The 10,000-nt window shown below is 33.1% G+C and overlaps 1 non-coding gene across 1 annotated transcript; it reads right to left on the bottom strand.

The window, feature by feature from the left end:
- Positions 1-1,973: 1,973 nt before the first annotated feature.
- Positions 1,974-2,046, bottom strand: TRNAK-UUU (transfer RNA lysine (anticodon UUU)). Its single transcript has one exon. It is a non-coding gene; the product is annotated as a tRNA-Lys (tRNA).
- Positions 2,047-10,000: the final 7,954 nt, after the last annotated feature.

The raw sequence follows: 10,000 nt of genomic DNA, 5'->3' as shown, positions 1-10,000 counted from the left end.
TTTTTATTTAAAACAAAAGTTTTGGGTCTTGATTGGTAATAGAGGAAAATAAGTGTGTGCATGAAATAAGACATCATTTTATTTTTACAGTAAAACAGCCAAATATAAACAATTATTAGGTTTATATTTTTTCTTTCCTTTTCATTAATTTTTTCGTTTCCTTTTTGTCTCTTCATTATAAAAGTTATAGAAATAGTTTGAAATAAGATATTTTTTTTTTCACATTAAAACAGCAAATATAAAAATTTATTGGGTTTATTTTTCTTTCCTGTTCATTAATTTTTTTCGTATGGTTTTTGTTTCTCTTCATTATAAAGTTATAGAAATAGTTTGAAATAAGATATCATTTTTTTCACATTAAAACAGCAAATTTAAAAATTTATTAGGTTTATTTTTCTTTCCTTTTCATTAATTTTTCGTTTCCTTTTTGTTCTCTTCATTATAAAGTTCACGCCACTTCCCGCATCGTTCACTCCAGTTCACGCCACTTCCCGCACTGTTCACTCCAGTTCACTCCAGTTGGCGCATCGATCACGACTATTTCACGACCATTTTGTGCGTGCCAATGCGTGCCACAAACTTTAAACATTTCAAAGTTCTGGGCACGCATTGCACGCACCGGCACGCGAGTTCCAGCACTGTTCACGACATTTTCACGACTCGTTCACGCGAGTTCGCGCATCAATGCGTGCCAGTGCGTGCCACGAATGCGTGCAAGTGTCAGGTACCCTTAAGTTGAAACTGAAGGGGAAGGTTAAAGGAAATGGGTGTTGTAGAACAACATCCGGGAACTTATGAAGAAGTACTTGTAAGTTGTTAATGGGTTAAAAAAAAAAAAACCCTGACAAATAAGTCGTAGTAAATGCACAGAAAGTTCCTAAACCGATGCAAAACAACGCATGCGCAATAAGTTCCCCTTCAGTTTCATAGATGTAAACAATGGACTTAGAGTGAAAAACATACTTCACAGATACCTAAGTTATTATGCCCCCTATTGAATATATAAGGAAAAATACCAAACTTGCCAGCACTCGTCCATTTCTTATAGCGAATTCCAGTTTCGCTAGTAGTATAAGTATCATGTAACCCAATTCTCTATAAGAATATGTTTGCATACATCCTAATTTCTTTAACAGCATGTGTAATATAATTTGTAAAATCTTGAAATGTCTTTTATTGGCTAAGTGCAAGGGAATTTCTTTTAATAGTATCCCATATTAGAATGGAAGAAAACGAGCATCATTGTGTCTACAGAAAACCAAGTACCTCCCATTTTTAATGAGTGACTATTATTTTAAAAATTTTACTGTTATTTTAAATCCAGTATAGTTTTTTTTTTTTATTTTTTTTTTTTATTTTTAGACACATGTTAAAGTTTTGCTATTTTCCTGTTAATTGAAAAACAGCGAAGTAAAATCTATTATATCGCAATAGGACGAATTCCTTCATAATATATGTTTTAGTCTTTGCTTTGTTCAAAGTAATAGGTTTTTTTGCTTTTCCCAATCTTCAATGCATCTGAAATCGACTGTTTGAAATATTTTTATTTCTGGTTATGGTTTTAGAAATAAGCCATTACAAATATGAGAATGAGTTCACTTGCCCAATATAGCTTGCGTAACCTTTAGTCAAATACGATTAAGAAACGGTTTTCGATGTTATGCCTTTAAAATAAGGTTAAAGATTAGAATTAATATCATGATACTTTTACAAAAATCTAAGAACGATTATTCACAGAACAATTACCATAAAAGCTTTTTATTACTGCAGTCACAAGTATTGTAGTGAAATAGATAACTTTACGCTATATAAATCGGTTTTCTTATGAGAGTAAGTTTTGTAGACTACAAATTTAGTGGAATAACGCTAAGCATGTGTGAAAAAGGAACATGGTTGTATGCTTACAGTATGTTAATGTTCTAAATCAAGCTGGTTGAGAACTTTAATTTTGAATATGTTGAACAAAATTATTGCGCCCGAACAGGGACTTGAACCCTGGACCCTTAGGTTAAAAGCCTAATGCTCTACCGACTGAGCTATCCGGGCTTGTCGAGCACTGGCAAATTGCCAGTATTTATCAGCTGTTTAGCAACTTATGCAATGCACTTGCCATTGACTGACAAGACATGGTTTTTTATAACTATTAACATTTAATACATTGCTTGGTGATTAATGCTATTTTACTTACTACTAATTAGTGAGAAAGAGCCCGTGCTTGGATAGGGTAATTTAAACTAAAATTTTTTTCGTTATAACAAGTTGATATTACTCATTTCATTGTTTATCGATCATGCATTTAACTGAATTCGTTATTGCTTAATTATCTTATTTTTATAGTTTATTTAGTTTGACCCTCTTCCTTACTGGGCTGCTTTTCCAACTAGGGTTAGTAGTTTCATTTGTGATAATGAAAATAATACAACAAAATCGTCGAGTTACCAACATAATGAAACCTATGAATGTTCTAAGGAACAAGGTTTCTCGTGTTCTTTGCATTCCTTTGGTGTTTTCTTGATATTTAATAGAGGTTGTCAAATTGACAACCTTGGGTAACTTTTGTTATAAGGGGGAAAAAACTTTAATCAATGGAACTGGATCTAGTCTTGGAAATGAGAAGATAATGGTGCCTAACCCCATATCATTTTAGGTAAAAAAGGAACATAAAAAACATTAAAAAAAAAAAAGAAGAAAAAAAATGACAAATGTTTTTTTGTAAAATTAATTTAAGTTGATTCAAAACAAAACAGATCTCGCCCTCGGTAAATATGAAAATTTGCCATGTAGGGTATACTTCATAAGAATATTTAAAAATAGACCAATACTGTAAGCTATTAACAATTCTACAGTAAGTTGATAAATTACTTTGCAATGCCAAAATTACTCTAAAGTTACATATGTAATGGCTTTCATGAACTTAGCTAATATATGCATAGATAAGGAAAAAAAGCATTAAACAGAAATGAAAAATGCCTAAGACAAACGTGCTGCTAGTCTTGCAAGAAAGAAGAAAGTTGAGAAAATGATTTATTATAACTTCTTATCATCAACATTAAGAGATATCAGGCCATCGGTTTCTTCCAGCTGATCTAATTTCACCACACCTCCACACACGCAGTACACACAGCAAAATATTTTACTTTTGTAATAAGAACTAGTTATGTAACTACAGGCTTTACCTTTTGTTTTGCAGTCACAACTAATTACGTCTATTAAACCAGGAGGAACTGGTGGCATAGTGGCAGTAGCAGGGGATGGTGTTTTATCTTGCACATTTTATTCAAATTTTTCAATATCTACTGTTGGGGGTCCTGGCTGATTGGCTGCTCTCCGTAATATCATTTGATGGTGTGCTGTCTGGACACAGAGAAAGAGATCGGCATCTGTGGGAGGCAAGGCTATGATTATTTTTTTTTTTTTTTTTTTTTTTTTTTTTTTTTTTTTTTTTTTTTTTTTTTGCATTCATCAAGATCTCCTAGGGTATATCATATAATACTACAAAGAGTTTCTGTCCTGCTTCTTAAGATCGTTTTAGTAGCATTTTCCTCAAGTATTTCATCCAGTGCAGGGAAATTTCCTGACTGCAAGACAATTAGAGCATTTGTTTTCCCGTTACTGAATGTATATGATACATTATCTCAACCGGTCCATGAATACATGCCTGGCAACTGCAAACACTTAGGACCAAAAGTTTTTGCATGTGTAATTTATATTACTAATTTATCCATTCCAAAAGTCCATATGGACTTCACATTTTGAATGCAATTCTGCTGGCCAAACTCTTAGTGTTACTGTGTGTGTGTGTGTGTTCATGGAAAGGCAAGAAGGTCAGAAGCATTTTGAATGCAATTCTGCTGGCCAAACCCAGTAAATTAGCAGACCAGCACATCAGTATCATTACTGAGAAGTATTATGAATTTGTTTCTTTCTGCTACTTGTAGCAAGTATGTGATCATTGTAATTTCAGCTTCCTTGTGTAAAAGGGCACCACTACTTTAACTCTCTAATGTTATATCACTGCTAAAGCTGATAGAGGATATTAATGCCGAAAGATTCTTTTTGTTGTGTTTTTTCTTCATAATAGCATCCCTACTGGGTAGTTGACTGTTAAGGGTAAGGTTGTAGCTTGTAGTACATTCACTTCAATGTCGCTGACTCTCATGGTCCTTGATTGAAAGGTCAACGTACTTATCAAACACCAGTATCTTTTCACAATGTTTGTGTTATTTAGAGTTAACTCTTCGTGCTGTCAATAAGCACAGTAACATCACCACCAAAAGGCCATGTTATATAATGGTGAAGTTGTTAAGTATCCACGATGATATTAGGGGCTGTTGGGATAGGCTGAGAACACCAAGAAGTTTCGTAAGAAGAGATTTAGTGCTGTTGTGCAAGCAACTAAACTCATCAATAAGAGATGATGAGACTGCACATAATTCCATACGGAAAAATGTTTTCCAACTCCAGCTGGCATTGTCTTATCATGAGAAGGTGTAAAAAAATGGTTTCGAAGTCAAAAACCGTCTGGTCTCCCACTTTGATGCTAATCTTTAGCTGCTCCATAGTTTTTACTGAGTTGGACATTTTTGAGTGATCTCTAGGTGGTAGTGAATTACGGAATGATGCTACCATTTTCTCGAAGTTTGGAGTGCATCATGTGTATTGACTTTGCTTGATGCAATCTTACCATTCACTATATTACACAAAAGGGACTGTCAAGTTCAAGTGGATGTGAATGTTTATCTAATTCATCACCAATCCTTGAATAATCATCAGAATCAAGTTCTTTTCTCGTTTTTTACCTCCTTTATGTTTTACCTGCTTTGATGGTTTGCAGTCTTGCTCTAAATATAAATTTTTCATGGCATCTGAAAGGAAAGCAGAAATGGGAAATAAGTCGAACCATTCTTAAACATGCTGCGGCTAATGTCATACCCCTCAACCCACCCTTTCCTGTCTATATAGCTGTTTGTTCAGCAAATAGATCACTTGACACAGAATTCCAATAACAAACCTGTGCACCAGTAATTAGGTCCATCTTAGCGTCTTATGGCAAGCTGTGCATCTCTAGCAAGTACCAGCAGATATACTAAGCATAATGGATGTGACCTGCATACGCAAAAAAAAAAAAAAAAAAGATGGCAATATTCGGTCAAGATAAACATGTTGATATAGCCATTCCCACTACGTTTCTGCACGAAGGCACTGACGAACAAGTTGAGTTGGTTTGATAAAATTATCAACCCAGTGTTTCCCTGATGGATGCTTTCTTTCCTTATTCATATATGCTGATATTTCATTGAATGTTTACTCACCATTTATAAGAAAACTTTGTAACAAGTCGATTGCCACTATACGAAATCCCCTTATAGTTTCTTGCCATGCTTTTTCATTCATAATACGTGTTTTACATGCCCAAATGAAGATTCTACAAGAACATCCAAACCTGATCCCTTTAACAGAGTTTTAATGCATGGTTAAAAATCTATAATAATGTGCTTTGTTCCTGGAAAGATATAACTTTTTTTTAATCTTTCTGGCTCCCACCACTTTATTTGCTGAAGAACCATATACAACTGCATATCTATAAACATACAAGCATAATTCATGCCCTGCTCAGCCAACTAATGCCTCATATATAGTAGTGACGTTAGTAGTGTCTGGATGCGGTAGTGGAACATGTATAAGGTGGTCAATCAGATAATACTGTACTAGCTTTTAGTGCTGGTAAACCTTGCTCTTTAGCCAGTTGATAGTTAAATCCAGGTTGGCCAGGGCACCAGCCACTCGTTGAAATACTACCACTAGAGAGTTATGGGGTCCTTTGACTGGCCAGACAGCACTACATTGGATTCTTCTCTCTGGTTTCGGTTCCTTTTACCTTTGCCTACACATACACCTAATATTCTGGCATATTCTTTACATATTCTCCTCTGTCTTCATACACCTGGCAACACTGTTTACCAAACAATTCTTTTTCGCCCAAGGGGTTAACTACTGCACTGTAATTGTTCAGTAGCTACTTTCCTCTTGGTAAGGGTAGAAGAGACTCTTTAGCTATGGTAAGCAGCTCTTCTAGGAAAAGACACTCCAAAATCAAAAGATTGTTCTATAGTCTTGGGTAGTGACATATTCTCTGTACCATGGTCTGCACTGTCTTGGGTTAGAGTTCTCTTGCTTGAGGGTACACTCGGGCACACTATTCTATCTAATTTCTCTTCCTCTGGTTTTGTTAAAGTTTTTATCTTTTATATATGAAATATTTATTTCTATGTTGTTAATGTTCTGAAAATATTTTTCCCCGTTTCCTTTCCTCACTGGGCTATTTCTCTTTTTGGGACCCCTGGTCTTGTAGCATCCTGCTTTTCCAACTAGAGTTGTAGCTTAGCAAGCAGTAATATGCATATATATATATATATATATATATATATTATATATATATATATATATATGTGTGTGTGTGTGTGGATATATGTGTGTGTGTATGAGAGAGAGAGGAGAGAGAGAGAGAGAGAGAGAGACTTCCACTCTGTTATTATCATTATTTTATTAATGTGCTTTATGTAGTCATTTATCACATAAATGATTCATTAAATTTTATAGTAAACACCGATTTATCCACCAAATTATCATTATTATGATTCTCCTTTAAAACTATATTTACAATAATAGGTTTTGAAATAATGGAGGTATAAATGTGTGTGTGTGTATATATATATATATATAAATATATTATATATATATACATATATATATATATATATATACATACACATATATATATGTATATATATATATACACAGTATAAATATGTATGTATGTATGTATGTGTGTGTATGAGAGAGAGAGAGGAGAGAGAGAGAGAGAGAGAGAGAGACTAGTCACTTCCACCTTCTTATTATCGCTATTTTTAAACAAATTCTTTATGTAGTCATTTAATACTTGCATGATATATTAATTTTTATACTAAGCACCGATTTAAACACCAAAATACTTTCATTATGATTCTCCGGTAAAACGATATTTACGATTATAGGTTTTGAGATATTGGCGGTATAAATATGTACGTAGAAAATAATACCTTGGAAAACCCTTAGGATTGCATATCAAACATTAAAACCATGCACTATAGAAAATTCATAGGCTCCCTAAATAAATCTATGGAGCTGCAAGTAGACTAAAAAGACCTACTCAAAAATCGACACTTGGTGAGATAAGTAAACAAATTAATTGGGTAATAATAATCGGGAAATGAACATTTTCCTTGCTTGAATTAATTGATATAATGGTATTTAGATAATTCAAGCCACCGTAGCTGAAGGTCGATTTTTCTAATCTCGCCAATCATTTGATGTAAGTTTGCTGAAAAATTGCACATCCGAGGTTTTATATGTTCTTGGTTTTTCTAATCTAACAGAGGCAGAGATATCAAATGCTTTTAGGAGATTACTTTCTTTGTAATTCAACGGAAAAATTCAACCATTTGGAAGATGATTCATAAAGGCGTATAGAATCTATTTTCAATTCTCATAATATGCATACATTTTTATGTAACAGCCCGTTAGGACACGTATTCTGCTAACTAAGTTGTTTGAAATCATTGTGAATTCAGAATGTTAGAAAATTAGAAAATAATGAAGAATAGATAAATAACAATTAGAGGGGCACTCAGTACAACACAGACCTCCGCCAGGACAGGTTATTTCTCGATTTTTATTATTATTATTAGTATTATTGTTATTATTATTATTACTAGCTAAGCTTCAACCCTAGTTTTTAAAAGCATGATGCAATAAGCCCAAGGGCTCCAACAAGGAAAAATAGCCCAGTGAGGAAAGGAAACGAGGAAATAAACTCCTAGAGAAGTAATAAAAATCAAAATAAAACATTTTAAGATAACACTAAATTAGATCTATCATATATACCCATAAAAACTTCATTAAAACAAGAGAAAGAGAAGCAAGATAGAAAGAGCGTGCCTGAGTGTACCCTCAAGCAAGAGAACTATAACCCAAGACAGAGGAAAACCATGGTACTGAATCTATGGCACTATCCAAGACTAGAGAACGATGGTTTGATTTTGGAGTGTCCTTCTCCTAGAAGAGCTGCTCGTCCGTGATCTTGATCCTTTGACCTTCAAAATTTAATTATTTCCAGCTCTTTGCATAAGTTTAAAATCCCTACAAGTTTAATTACTACGATTAAAATTGTGGCCGTATGGTTGATGACCGGAATTTGACCTTTTGCTAGCCCTTGCCCTTAACCTTGGACTCGACCTTGACCTTGGACTCGACCTTGACCTTGGACTCGACCTTGACCTTGGACTCGACCTTGACCTTCTATCTTAACATGTATTAATTGACATGGACTTTCATACGCTCAGATATGAACCAAGTTTGAAGTCTCTGTGACAATGGTGTCCAAACTTATGGCTGATTACGTGAATTGGACATTTTGCTTGACCATGACCTTGACCTATGACCTTGCCTTCCAAGATATAATCACTTCCAGCTTTTTATGTAGCAGTTAATCCATACAAGTTTCATTACTCAGTGATTAAAAATGTGGCCAGGAAGGTGTTCATAAACAAACACACACAACATAACCTCCTTACTTCGTTGGTGGAGATAATTAAATAAAAGAAAAGAATTATTAAAATTAAACATTTGACTGAATTCTTGGACAGAAGCTGCCCTTGAAAACAATTTTTTTTTTCTATTTAGTACAATTTTTTTTATACACAAAATCTTATGATCGAAGTAGTTAAGATAAACTATTGTATTTAAAGTTTTCTCTGTTTTCTTTCAGGTTAGTTGAAGGTGCTGTGCTGTCTTATGACTGGATTTTTTTTGGGTGTTGAAGTAAGTAAGTTTAAATTTTTTTCAGTTTATAGCGCCATTTTTGCCCCATTCAACTCTTTCCTGTTTCATATAAATCTTCTCACATTATTTTTATTATAGCATTTCAAGCTTTGCGGATATCTGTCTCAAAAGAAAAAGATTGCCTATACTTTTTTTTCCCTGTCAGTCCTTGTGTTATCTTTTTAATCTAAATTGTAATGCAATCTTTCCCTTGTATTTCGGTCACCTTTACTCTGGTAATTAATGCAGTCGCCGGTGACATTTTTGCCTTTTTGCAATAGATGGATTGTTTCTCTTATCTATTTCTTAGGAAATGTTCTCCCCCTCTGTGTATGTATATATATATATATATATATACTGTATATATATATATATATATATGTATATATATAGATATATATATGCATATATATTATATATATATATATATATATGTGTGTGTGTGTGTGTATGTATATATATGAATATATATATATACATATATATATATATATATATATTGATCCGTTAGAATCACTTTTTTAGCCATTTGAGATTACCCGTTATGACAGTTTTTAATCTTCTTTGGGATCGCTTGCGTCTCCATTAATTGTAATTCATAAAATATATTTAGTAATAACCAAGCCAGCCTCTAGAATCAGGTTCTGTAAGTGCTGACTATTATTAGTAAGAAAATTGTAAGCAATGTTCCACTTGTGGAATCTGGTAAGCGTAAAGTGTTCAATATTCAAGTATATTTCTTAAGATTTTGTTTTCAAGGTTCTACTTAGGGTAACATTTTTTTTTTTTTTCAAATATAGTAATAGGACTTGACACCTCTTTGTTACGTCTACGTCCTTGTTTCCTTTCCTCACTGGACTGTTTCTCCTGTTGGGACCCCTGGGCTTGTAACATCCTGCTTTTCAAACTAGAGTTGCAGCTTATCGAGTAGTAATATGTATATGCATATATATATATATATATATATACTGTAAATATATATATATATATATATATACTGTAAATATATATATATACTGTAAATATATATATATATATATATATATGTATATATATATATATATATAATATATGTATATATATATATATATATATATACCTCCATTATTTCAAAACCTATGATAATTATAATTTGAAATCA

This window comes from Palaemon carinicauda, chromosome 9 (genome assembly GCF_036898095.1).
Source record: "Palaemon carinicauda isolate YSFRI2023 chromosome 9, ASM3689809v2, whole genome shotgun sequence".
Lineage (NCBI taxonomy): Eukaryota > Metazoa > Arthropoda > Malacostraca > Decapoda > Palaemonidae > Palaemon > Palaemon carinicauda.
Note: the sequence above shows the minus strand (reverse complement) of the source record. Positions and strands in the feature narration are given on the sequence as shown.